The sequence below is a fragment of the Peromyscus eremicus genome, chromosome X (assembly GCF_949786415.1).
Source record: "Peromyscus eremicus chromosome X, PerEre_H2_v1, whole genome shotgun sequence".
Classification (NCBI taxonomy): Eukaryota; Metazoa; Chordata; class Mammalia; order Rodentia; family Cricetidae; genus Peromyscus; species Peromyscus eremicus.
In genome coordinates this window covers 71625373-71639070 of record NC_081439.1, presented here as the reverse complement: position 1 = coordinate 71639070, position 13698 = coordinate 71625373, and the positions used below count along the sequence as shown (strand labels likewise).

The following is a 13698-nucleotide window of genomic DNA, read 5'->3' as shown; positions in this document are numbered from 1 at the left end:
TAGATTTATGCTTTAGATTTTGTATTTCCTTTAGAATACTCACAATGGTTTTGTAGCTTGTAAGGGATTTGGGGACATGGAGGATCTTCCATGGAAGGTGATAAAGAATACAGTAGTATAAAGGGATAACAAAAATGGAACAGGAAAAAATAAATTGGGCAGGGGGTGATTATGAGAAGGCAGGCTACAGCACTGAATATGGGAAGGCTAATAAATACCAAGGATATTTTATAAAAGCCATACACAAACCTACTATAGTAGAAACCATTCTATAATACATACATTTGTAAAAGGAACTGAAATGGTGTTACCACTTAATGGGGTTTCAATGCCTCAACTAGACATCGTATGCCACCAAAACCCCAGTGCTATGAATGGGTTATATATTTTTATGTTTTTGTCCAAAAGGGTCATTAACTGCCTGCCCCCCCCAAAAAAACTCCACGTTCTTGTCAATGTTATTGATTACTATCCACCAAATAACAATAAGACCATGCTACTGAAGATGTTACATACTTATACCACAGAACATGGAGAAATGTATCTGATATTCAACTGGACTGCCATCCCCACTGGCTAACATTCACAGTGCTAGATGCTGTTGTGCATACTTTTGGAGGAGAAAGTTAATCACAGTTCTCTCACAGCTACAAACTCTGAGAGCTATGCTAACAATCTGCCTGCAAAAATATTCTCTGGTACAATGGTGGCATAAAGGTTAGAAGAGTATCCACTCTATGGTACAGTGCATGATATGGAACCCATAACTCCAGGAAAACTGACTACTATTATTCTGCTAAATGAACATAGCAATGTAAAGTTTCTCAATGACATATTAGTATATCTATAGATAACTATATTACCCAATCCTTATCAGAGGAGCACCTTCTTGCAGTAGATATTAGTTAACATGAGACAGAGACCCACCCACGGACAATATGCAGAGAGTCGGAGACTTTGGAATGCTCAGTCCTGAATGTGATGTCCTTATAACACCCTATCCTCAAGTTTCTAGGATACATGCAGAAGATGGAGCTTAAACAATTTTTCTTTTGTGTTTTTGGGAGAGGGTTTCTCTGTGTAGCCCTGACTGTATGGAACTCACTCTGTAGACCACGCTGGTCTTGATCACAGAGAACCACTTGGTTATGCCTCCTGATTGCTGCAATTAAAGGCATAAACCACTACCACCATCCAGCTATGCTTAAATATTTTAAGATCCAGAGTTCATAAATGAATTTAAAGAAAAAGAATTTTCCAGACACAATGGAGAAAACGCATGTATTAAAGCTCATCCACTGTGACAGCGTGCACAAGGCTTATATAAGCTCAAGCCAGACAAGTTTCCCGAGAGAAAGAGGGGAACTGGAAACAAAGTCTCACTCCTGACCAAGAAGCTGTTTGAAATTAATAGCTTCTGAGAGAGAGAAAATCAGATTGTTGAGTTCAGTAACAATAAGTATATCGAATACACTCCAGCGTAGGCACCATGTTCAGGAGTAGCTGCTAAAACAAATCAGATTTCATGTTTTAGCTGATATTTACTTTTTCTATTTTTATAAATGTACAGGATAGAAGAAATATGCAGTTGGGTGTACATGTAGTCAGAGAGAATATGTGAGAAGGTGTAGGATGGGAAATAATATGATAAAAATATACTGCATGGAATTTTCAAAGAAAAAAATTACAATTAAAACTTCACTGTAATATTATAGAAATAATACATACTTTGAATCCAGATCAATATGCTTGTAAATAATGGGTAGGGAAGATGATGGTGCTGGGTATGCAACCCATAGCCTTTCTGATGATAGGATTACACTGTACCATGGAATATCCAGCCTAATTGATGTTGTCAGGAAAGACTGACTGCAGTAAGTTTTGGATTCAAGGTGGGACAGTAAAGGATATGTAATATTGAACAAGACATTTCTATTACTCTCACATTTTTAAATTAATAGAAAATTAAGTGATCCTTGAAATGAAAATTAAATTAATTCCTAATTTATGTCAATTTTGCATGAAAGCAATGACCTTGTGGAAGGTTGTGCAACCACAAACACTTGAGGTCACACTGGAGAGTGAGTGATGATGGAAGTTTGATGAATTTAAACATTGTGTACTGCCACAATCCTCTTCATTAGTAGCCATAGGGTAGCCATAGTAGAAAGGGTAATAGTCTCTGATCTTGTTGCAGAATCTAAGTGTCAGACTGTGCGACTAGAATCTTGCCCTCCAAAACTGAGGTTTTGATATCTTCTTTTAATTGTATAGTTATTGGGACGACATTGGTTATTGTATCAAATACAAAGACTAAATGTAGCAACTTCTCAGGTGGAGGCAATGAAGTAAAATATTAAGAAACAGAATCTCTTTTGGGTGGATTTATTTTATTATGTGTATTATCTTGATATTGTTTCTGTCAGGCAACATGAGAGAAAAAGGACTTATTGAAGCAGAACATTCAATGACCTGCCATGAACAGTCTGTAAGAATAGTTGGAATAAGTAATTAAAGTGGATAACTGTACAGATTCTCAAATTCATCGTCATTCTTTGAGAAGACACTGTTATTTAAGGAGTTTTCTCACTATGTTATGCGAAATATCCAATTCTCACCTCATTACAAACATACAAAGATACAATATACAGAACTAAAAGCACACGGCACTAAAAGGAACTAAAAGGAAACTGACAGAAAAAGAATAATTATTGCCTATACTAGATAAACGGTTTAAACTGATTGTTTTCAACTTATCATATAACTGAAAGAAATCATGGTCAGGGAAGAAAATACATTAGGAAAATTATATTGACAAGTAGAAAAATGATATTTAAATATAAAATTTTTGCAAGTGAGTAACAGAAACTTTAGAGCTTAAAATCATGTAAAATGAAAATTCAAAAGAGGTTATCAACAGCCAACTTGAGGAGATGATTTAATAATCAGGAAACTTAGAGATAGGAAAATTGAATTCACGTGCTCTGAATAAAAGCAATTTTTAAAGTACTAAGAACTTAACATTTCCTAAGGGCCCTAAGAGAGGCAATCTGTCATCACAGAATATGCTTTATGGGAAGAATATATGAAAGAAAAGGAAAGAGTTTCTTTTTGTTTTTGTTTCTCAAGACAGGATTTCTCTGTGTAGCATTGTCTGTCCTAGATCATGCTCTGTAGATCAGGCTGGCCTCAAACTCACAGAGATCTGCCTGCCTCTGCCTCCTGAGTGCTGGGATTAAAGGTGTGAGCCACCACCACCCTGCCAAGAATTTATTAATAGAAATAAAGGATGAAAATTTCCTGACTTGATCCTCAAAATGTAATCTACTTTCACGTCTTGCCTCCCTGTCTACCTATTCTCCTTTCTTTCTTACTTCCTCCCTTTCATTCATTTCTTTTGATTTTCCATAGGAAATAAATTGTTTTGTATATATGAGTAAAAACTTAATCTACACATCAAAGTTTATATCCATGCAAAATAAAACCAAGAAACAATAAATTCTGAGGGTTGAAAAACAATGACAAAGAACAATGAAAACAACAAAAAAGCAAAGCAAAACATCCAAAGGATTCACAAGAAAATCAAGATCTGATATCAGCTAAGATAACTTAAAGAACACTCTTGTAAATATGATTAACATATATATGTTAAAAGAAGTAATACCTTATTCAAAGTCCTACATTTTGTTAACTTCATGCTTAAATTTATAAAATGATAGTCATTTATTAATTTTAAGCAATACACAATGTGTAGATATGTAATTATTAAATATGTCAGAAAAACTTGGCAGAGTTAACTCTCCCACCACTACCACAAACACAGGAGGAATATGTTGAGGTGTAATCTTACACTGAATACATTACTAGATAATCAAGAATTCTTAGCTACATTACAATCTTTTGAAACAGCTGTTTTATATTTGCTCCATTATTGATCCCAAACATCTTTAATCAGTACATGACAATATTTTGGTATATTCCTGTGCATCAGTTGAAATAAAAAGAAATTGAAAGAATGGATGCTGTGGGATGTTCTGTGTGGCAAATGTGTTGCTAATTAGTCAATAAATAAAACACTGATTGGCCATTGGCTAGGCAGGAAGTGTAGGCGGGACAAGGAGGAGAATAAAGCTGAGAAGTGGAAGGCTGAGTCAGAGAGACACTGCCAGCCGCCACCATGACAAACAGCATGTGAAGATGCCGGTAAGCCACGAGCCATGAGCCATGTGGCAAGGTATAGATTAATGTAAATGGACTAATTTAAGCTGTAAGAACAGTTAGCAAGAAGCCTGCCATGGCCATACAGTTTGTAACCAATATAAGTCTCTGTGTTTACTTGGTCGGGTCTGAGGCTGTGGGACTGGCAGGTGATAGAGATTTGTCCTGACTGTGGGCCAGGCAGGAAAACTCAAGCTACAAATGGAGGTCGGTAAGTTAACTGATATAAACCAGACACATGAAATATCAAATGTTCCCACATATTTTTGGAAATTAATAACTCAGTTTCATGGAAGAGTTGTTACTAAAGACTTTCAAGAGCACAGGGGAAAGGACATTGAAGTATGTCAAACAAGGAGTAGTAATAGAATTCAGAGTAAGGAAATTATACTATAAGCTTCTTTAGCATAGTAGAGTACCAATATGTCAAACAAAACTACTATGAGCTGCAAAATAGCTGAATAGTACAATTTTTGAACATATATAGAGTTAATATCTGAAGGGAAATAAATTCTCATCAATCTAATTTGATTATTATAGATTGTATGCATTTTTGTAATAAGTATAAAATGTCCTATGACAGAGGAGCAAATAGTATGTCTCAATAAAGGAAAGACTTCAGTTTCAAAGCATGAATTTCTAAGACAGAAAATAACAAAAAATTGAAACCTAAAATGTATATAAACCAAAATGATGTTATCAAAAATAAATTGTTACTAGATATTAGAAATTACATCTTATAGTGCATCAATTCTTTGGAACATTTAAGGTAGATTAATAATAAATTAAACAGCAAAAATATGTGAATCATCTGTGAATGTATTTAAGAGGAGTATGTGCTTATAATATTATTTGAATTCTTCAAGGGCCCATTTTCAATAACAGAGCATATTAACAGAAGGTCAATAAGGAAATAGAAGATTTAAATGTGAAGATGCAAGCAAAGTAAGTATTAAATAGATATTACCACAGTAATTCACTCTCATTCAGAATTCATACTTACTTTTTTCGATATTTTAAAAATATTTTAGATGGAAAATGAAATTATATTAGTAACCTCCTTACTTGTCCCCCATTTTCAAGTTGATAGCTCCTTTCTCTTTTTTAATGTTTCATCTATCTATCTATCATCTATCTATCTATCTATCTATCTATCTATCTATCTATCTACCTACCTACCTGAATGGTCTCTCCCAACTATTGAACAGTCTCGAAGGGAGGAGTGAGGATTAAGAAATAACAGATATGAAAATAGAAAAGTAAAATAAAAGTCAGAAACACAGAATATCATTGAGAGGGCTCTGGGTCAATACCATAGTTTCCCTGAGTTTATTCCTCATGGGCTTTTTATACACCATCAAGTGGAGAGGCAAAAGGTCTCCCCATTTCAAGGACACAATGGTTCAAAATACAAAATACAGACAAGTGTAAACACTTTCTTAATTCACAAAACATCTAGTAAACATGGCCTATGGCAAAACATCCTGTAATTAGGCCTTGAAGTCTAAGACACCTGGTAACCACACCTTTGGCCAAAACATCCTATTATTCAGCCTTGTGGGGAAAACAAGCTCAGACTCTCTGACCTTGAGCCAAGACGGAATTAGGCCACAATATGGAGTCTCTGTGGGCCCCTACACCTACTTACCTATCTATCTATACATGTATGTATGTATATATGTATGGAATTACCACATATACATATATGTGTATATTCATATATATGTATATGAATACTTGTGTATTCAATGTGTATACAAGAAAACACAAATAAAAACTTTCAGAGTCCATTTTTGGTTTGGTGTGTATATAGTATCAAGACTGATCACTGTGTTGGAAAAACAATAAGGAGACTCCTCCCTGAGAGAGGTTAATCTACCTGTTTGCCTTTTCCTAGCAATCAATAATTGCTTGTATTTTTTTGCCTAGGGGTACTACTCTCCAAAAAATTTCCCATTCAATATTAACGTGTCCATTGAATAGATCTAGTCTTGTTTGTGCTGCCGTTTCTAGAAAAGACAGTGTCACAGCACACTTCTTTGTATTCTACACCTTAAAAATTTTCAGCCAGAACTTCTACAATGTTTCCTGAGTTGAATATACAAGAATTGTGATACTTCTCTGTCCATTAGGGCTGAGCTCCCCAAGATCCCTTGAACTCTGCAATTGGACTCAGTTGTGAATTTCTCTAATGGTCTCCATTTCCTGTAAAAAAAAAAAAAAAAAAAAACAAAAAAAAAAAACAAAAAAAAAAAAACCCTGCTTTGATGAGGGATAGTAGATAACTTACCGTGGATAGGTGGCTCATGCCCAAAGAGAATGTACACAGTCTTTACATGTGTGCATGGCAAATTCTCCATGACTAATTATTTATTGACCTATAAAATATTTGGCAATGCATTTTAAAACTAAAAATCTCACAATGTGTCTTCTGTAATCACAATCAAAGTAGATATTAAAAAATACAGAAATTTCAAATATGTGGAAATTAACATTTTATTGAAAAGCAAATGAGATCCCTTAAAAATAGAAAATATGTTGATATGAATGATACATTATCACAACTAAAACTTCTGATCATTAATTCTGTTTGTAGTTAGAGTGACTTTTTGTATAATTAACCAAGGCTGGGAATGCAGCTAAGTTGGTAAAATGCTTGCTTACTATTCATGAAACCATGGGTTTTTTTCCCAGCACTACATAAATTTGGCATAGTTACCTAAACCTACAATACCAGCACTACATAAATTTGGCATAATCACCTAACCCTCCCAGCACTTGGAAATTAGAGGTCTGTACACCCAAACTTCTAGGTCATCTTTAGATTTTTGTGGTTTATATGGAGTTTGAAATTAGTTTTGGATACATGAGACCCAAAGTCTTTTAGCGATTAAAAATAGGTAAATAATCTGTTAACTTATCCAAAGCCCCTATATCATTTGGGTGGGATTTATCCAAACTTTAAACTATAAGTCTAAAACCAAACCAAACCAATCAAACACACCCCCACATTTCAGAAGAACGAATTAATTCTACAGCCACCTGATCATGAATTTCACTTATCCCAAAGGCTCTTTTTGATGCTTTATATGACTGACATTCAATCTTAAAATTGCATCACCAGGTTTTCTGTACTGCTAGCCTATGAGACTACTTAGACCAAAAGGTAGAGTGCAGACAGCCCAGCACTCTTAATCCTATGACATGATTTATTTTATAATAATTTTCTTTCTGTATTACTACATAGTCTTCTTGTTCTTCTGTAGTGCTTTCATTGATATTCTTGTAGAATGGGTAAAGGGTATTATAGACATGTAATAAAAATGCTAAAAGTCAGTTATTCCCTGATGATGGGTGAAGACCAGCACACTTATCTGCAGGTATAAAGACAAATGTTTATAGGCTGTTGTTAGGGATTATACTGGTTTAGTAAATTAGATTTTTTAGAATCTCCTGCAATAAGCATTATTTCATGTGTTATTTTTTTTCTTTTTCTTTCTTTTTTTTTGATTTTTTTTAAGAGAGGGTTTCTCAGCGTAACAGCCCTGGATGTCCTGGAACTTGCTTTGTAGACCAGACTGGCCTGGAACTCAATGAGATTCGCCTGCCTCTGCCTCCCAAGTGCTCAGATTAAGGCGTGGACTACCACCCCCTGGCCTATTATTTCATTAGCACTGAATATTTAACTAGATTTCCAATACAAGCATGGCTTTCCTCTTGTTTATCAAGTCTTAAATACAATTAGAAAGACGTTGGTTAGTACCAAGGTATGTGTGCCATTACTGTACTCTTAGAGTTATTGTTTATGCTGGTTGTAGATGTCGTTTGCAGGACTTCTGGTTGCTTCTCTCCATTGAAAGCTTACATGATGCCCTCTCTTGGTCTGCAATCTGGTCCTCAGAAAGAGGGCAATCAGGGGTCTCTGTACTCTGTTTCTAATGACATGATCTCTTCAACAAAAGGGATTTACTTCCAGTTCTGGAGGGCAACCAAGGATAACAATAGTCTGTATGGTTTGGGAATCACATGGACAGCCCTGAGAACCACTCAAGAGAAGACTTTTCTTGTGTTGTATTGGGGGTTTTGTTAGGTGGTCTTTTGCTCTTGGAGATAGCACTGTCACTCTAGGTAAGAAAATTTCACTAAAATTAGATAAATATATATGTACATGGAATTATGTGTATTATAATTTTTAGGTAAATCATTAATACTATTTTCCTTTATGTGTTTTTCAGATATCAAAATAACAATTAGTGAAAGCATAAGGTCATAAGTTTTAAGAAATGTAGGGAAAGGTATATGAGAGATTTAAAGAAAGAAAAAAGGAACAGAGGACTCTAATTATATTATTATATCAAAAATATGAAGCAAAAACAAATTATTCTGTACAATTTTTAAATTTGAAAATTGATTTATTATTTATCTTTAGTTTGCTATATTTTAATGGCAGTACAGATTGCATTCATTCTCCTTTCTATCCTCTTACTTTTTAAAAGCAAATAAAGACCTCTGTGTTGTGATCATTCAAGGCTCTTCATATTTTCTCTGCCTTTATTCTTATTTTCAACATTCTAAGAAATTTAAGCAATTTATTTTTACCATTTTTATTGTTTTACTTTGGAAACAGTATTTTATGGTACACATATAAGAGTCTTTTTCTATTTTTTAAAACAACTGAGTAATATTTTAAGTATGTAAAACTATGTCAAAATTCTCTATATATACGTTTTGTAGAGTTTGCTTAGAATTTCTACTTTGTCTGCATATAGCTTTTGTTCTTGATTCTTACTTTTTACTAAGAATTCATTTCTTTATTCTAGTCTGCTAAGTTTTTTCATGTTTAGAAAAATAAAAACAATGAATTCCATTAACTATTATCTGAGATTTGATCTCTCACTTGAGAAGGACAGTCAAATATTTATGCAGTGAACACATTACACAACTGACATTAAAAAAAAATTGTGAGAAAGTGGAGGATGACTATTGATTTGTGGTCTCATCAGTTCCCAATACATGTTCACATACAGGCCAGAATAAAGAATATTTTATTTGTGCTTGACAATATCCATAAAAAAGCCTTTATTTTTTTCTAAATGGTTTAATTTCTTGAGAAATGAATGTTATAATTACTGTGTGAAAAGTTAGTCTGTTCTCTGCATACTTAGCAGAGGATACATTAATATTGAGTTTCTCAATCATTTCATATACAGGATTTCAATTCATTCTCAATATTTCAACATTACCTTTCATTCTTGAATTCTAATCCTGGAACCTCTGGGGAATTCTGTCTTCCATAAATTTTTAGATATATTTGATCTGCTGGTTAATCTTTTCTCTCTTCTTGGTACTATATGGTCTCTATTTCAGACTGGAATTTTATTTAAAAAGGAAAATATTTAGATATAAGTGTACTCACTTAATCAGAAACCCTGTAGTAATCTCTAAAAGCATGATGACTAATGAGTGGAGGAGCGGTAATACCATAATTTACTTTTTTCTTCCAAGTTTGTATTGCTATCTAGGAATTATATACATATAATATATACATACTCTCAAAAGTATACATCAACTTTTCGCATAGTCCTGAAGAAACAGTTACACAGATAATCATTAAATATCTGTGTGACATATTTATAAATTAATATATGTTATTAGAAATCTTAAACTTTCATGTGGCCTTTTACACATTGGAAATGTAAAACAACTACCTAATTTTCATGTATTAGTCTTTTCTTAAACTGAAGTTACAGACTGATTATGAAAATCAAATAAATGAAGTATTTTTAATGATGTGGCAAAATAATAATGTGACAAAGGAAATGAACCCATTAAAATAATAAGAGTCATTGGTTTCTGGTAATGATCCAATTAGCTGAATTGTGAAGGTAGAGAGTAAATTGGCCAAAGAAATTATGTATCTCAATGTTACATTTCAGAAAGAAAGAAGATAAGAATTTATCTTCTGACCATTTTTATGTTTTAGTTTTTTTGTTTGTTGGCTTTTTGTTTTTTTCAATATAAAGCATGATCACAATCTGAGCTTTAAGAAAAATAATCGATGAATTGGAAGAAGAGGAAATAAAGAGTTTTTAATTCTCACAGAGAAACAATATCATTCAGAATTTGTGAAATGCCAAATTCCTTTGTAAGGGAAAAAGTGTTCTATTTAAAAGCATTGCTCACATGAGAGGATAGGCTGAAATCAAAGACAGATAGGTGTGTCTGTACTGGACTTACTTGTTCTACACTTACAATCAATAAACCTGATTTTCTTACTTAGATATGTTCTTGGAACTAGAAATATCAAAATGATAAACATAGACATAGATAATTTCTTATTTATCACCATGAATGATACACTGAAATGAGTTATATTGCCTTAGAGCTGCAACTGCGGCTTCAACATGAAGATTAAGTGATGGGCCTGAGGGCACTTGCCTTAAGAGCAAGACTAGGTTAAGAGCAAGATTGAACAATTATTCTATTTCTGCTTAAAGCACACTTCAAAAGGTTCTTTTGAATAAAAATGGTAGAACAGAAATATTTGAGTTGATAGCCATGAAAAGAAATATATTTAAGTTAAATATTAATGATTACATATTTCATTGTAAGTCTGTGGATGTCATAAGGTCCTTACTTCTATAGCTGGAAGAGTTATCAAGAGAAATGGATATAATTGAGAGTACTTACACACAAAAATATGTGGTATCCTTCATGACATGGCAAGAAATGAAAAGATAGCATAGATTAATTATTTTAAGAATGTTCTTCATATTTTTTTAATTTATGAATTTGGACTGTCTTTATAATCAATAAGATATCCAGTTTAATTTGAAGTAATTTTTCCTTAGGAGTACATAAGATAATGGTGCATATTATATCAATGGTGTCTCTAAGATAATGATGTGTGGTAATTTGTATGGTATACCATGTCATAGATTTATAAAAATGGCAGTGTATGATTTGAAAGATACAAAGTTCAAGTTGTTTGACATTAGCTATTTGTTCTTAGAATATTATTGTTTATATTCACAAGTTAGATTCTCATAAACAAATTTAATTTAAAAACAAATTTAATTTAGATATTTTCTATTTTGTATCATTTATTTGATCTATAAAACATGGCAGAAAAAGTTAGTAACTTTGCTAATGTGAGACAGGGAAGAATCATAACCTTCCCAGTCACTTTGGGTTCCCTCTAGCTAGTGAGCCATGTCTTCCAATGATATAAAGAGAGATTTGAAGCCAATTTCCTCCCCAGGTTCTAGAGTTATAAATCCATCTACCTACTGTAATTGCATTGAAAAACCCAAGTGGGCAGTTAACAACAGTCTCCATCTTCTTGAAGTCACCAAAAAGGACTGGCTAATAACATTCCTCCATTCAGAAGTATGGGATAAACTTCTTCCTAGTCTGCAGAGTGGGAGAAGAGCTTCTAAAGGTCCCCAGTCCAGGTAGAAATGTGTTCTTTCTTGTGTTTCTGTATTGGGTCTCTGTCAACTTCAGCCCCATCAGCCTTTTCTTCAGAGGATTCAAGCACAACAACCTGGATTCTTGACTTTTTTAGCTTCCTTTCTAACTTTCAGAGCATGTTCATTTTTCTAGAGAAGGAACTAATGTATTGCTAGTCTCAAATGAGGGACATAGAGAGCCTGGGACTCAGGCTGCACTGAAAGTGCTCTCCATAAGGCTGTTGATTAACAATGGACACCAACTGGCAAAGCCTCAGCACTATCTTTTTTTTTTTTTCAAAAGAAAAGCAGGAAGCTCAGAGTAGAAGGAATGGTCAAATATAAGAGATGATAATGGATGTCTGGGTGAGGGCTGCAGATTTTCCTGCTTGTAGGAAGGATAGCAATGAAACAGTGGGACTGATTCAACTGAAGCATGTCAGAATGTCAGAACTCATGTGGTCGACATGGATGCTGTTGACCTTTTCCTCTACTGTGAACATATCTGCCAAGTCCTGCAGCTGAATTACACCAAGAACTGAGGGTTCAACACCTAACCCAAGTCCAAAACTCCAGTGCTGGTTGCTCTGGCAGTAATTCTTTTCCCAGGCTGTGGAGAACAATATTTAAGATAAGTTGTGGGTACTTCTGAATAAACTTGACAATCTAGTGGGTTGCATCAATTTGGAAAAGAAGAATCAGAGCTGGATTACAATTGGTGTTGTTTAGATATAAAGGATAAATCTGTTTTTCCAATGTCAGGATAAGCTCTTTCAGCATGTGTGTTGCATATCTAAAATCACTTCTGTAGAGAATTGTTCCAAAAGTATCCTTCAAATAGAAATATGACAGAACCAGGACAGTGATTGACTCCTATGATGGTTACTGTCTTGCCCAATTTCATCTAGACAATGCGTGGCTCTCAGAAACCTCCAGCATTAGGATCCACTTCTTATTCATATTCATCAGTGGAGGCGATGAATGATGAGGTGGTCAGCGATTGGGGAGCACTGTGCCCAAGTGCTAAGCAGGCTTACTGTGTGGTGGGATTACATGTTGGACAGGAAGCAGAGCCATGTGGAGCACAGCAAGGGCTCCAAACTTTCACAGTAACAGATATTTGGGGAATTACACTGCATTTACAGTGGTGGGGTTGAAGAGTCATCATTGGGGTCTGCATGGGGACTGCATTTCTTGAGCTTTTCAGGAAGGAATGATATGCCTCAAATAAACATAGCTAGAAGCTTTAGTGAAAACCAATCCGGAAAGGGAGTAACTAAAGTGAGCATAAACAAGGAGGTAGATACATGCACATCAGTAATGATGGAAGCACCCATCCCAGGAGAAGCCCTGAGAGCATCACTCCCATCCATTCTCTGGTGTTAAAACTCAGCTTGTACTTTGTCAAAGCCCATTACAATCTTTAAACAGATAGGAGAGACAAGACATTACAGGCAGTGAAAACTAGAACAGCAAAAACAAAGCAAAAGCAGAAGACAGAAATGTAATCTAAAATAATTTAGAAAAGTTGCATCAGTAAAATAAGAAGCTCATATTTTAAGAAGGAGATTAGAATGAAAATTAGCTAATGATACAAGTTCTATGGGCAGAAAGTGAAATCAGAATTTACTATAGCGATATTGAAATAATTCTTAGAATTTTTTTCAATAGAGTTATTATCCAAAATGGGAATATATATACAGAGTTTAAACTGTATTCTAGCTACTATTCTACAAACATTTGATGCTTTATAACAATCTAATATGAATAATATTATACATAATTATTAGATTTCTGCAAGGTATCAATTATATTTCTAAATGACAGATAGCCTGTAAGGATATGTAATCAGATATTTATGTGCCCCATTTTTGTTAGGATTAACTACTTTTCTTACAAAATTGTTATTTGTGTTTAACTGACTATAGTGAGCCACATGTAAATTATTGAAAGTTTTAGAGATATGGTTCTCAACCTGTGGGTTACAGCTCCTTTGGGGGTCAAATGACCAATTCACAGAGGTCACCTA

At 34.1% G+C, this 13698-nt stretch overlaps 1 pseudogene; it reads right to left on the bottom strand.

Moving 5' to 3' along the window:
- Window positions 1-11653: 11653 nt before the first annotated feature.
- LOC131900073 (5' exonuclease Apollo-like) lies at window positions 11654-12808 on the bottom strand (annotated as a pseudogene).
- Window positions 12809-13698: the final 890 nt, after the last annotated feature.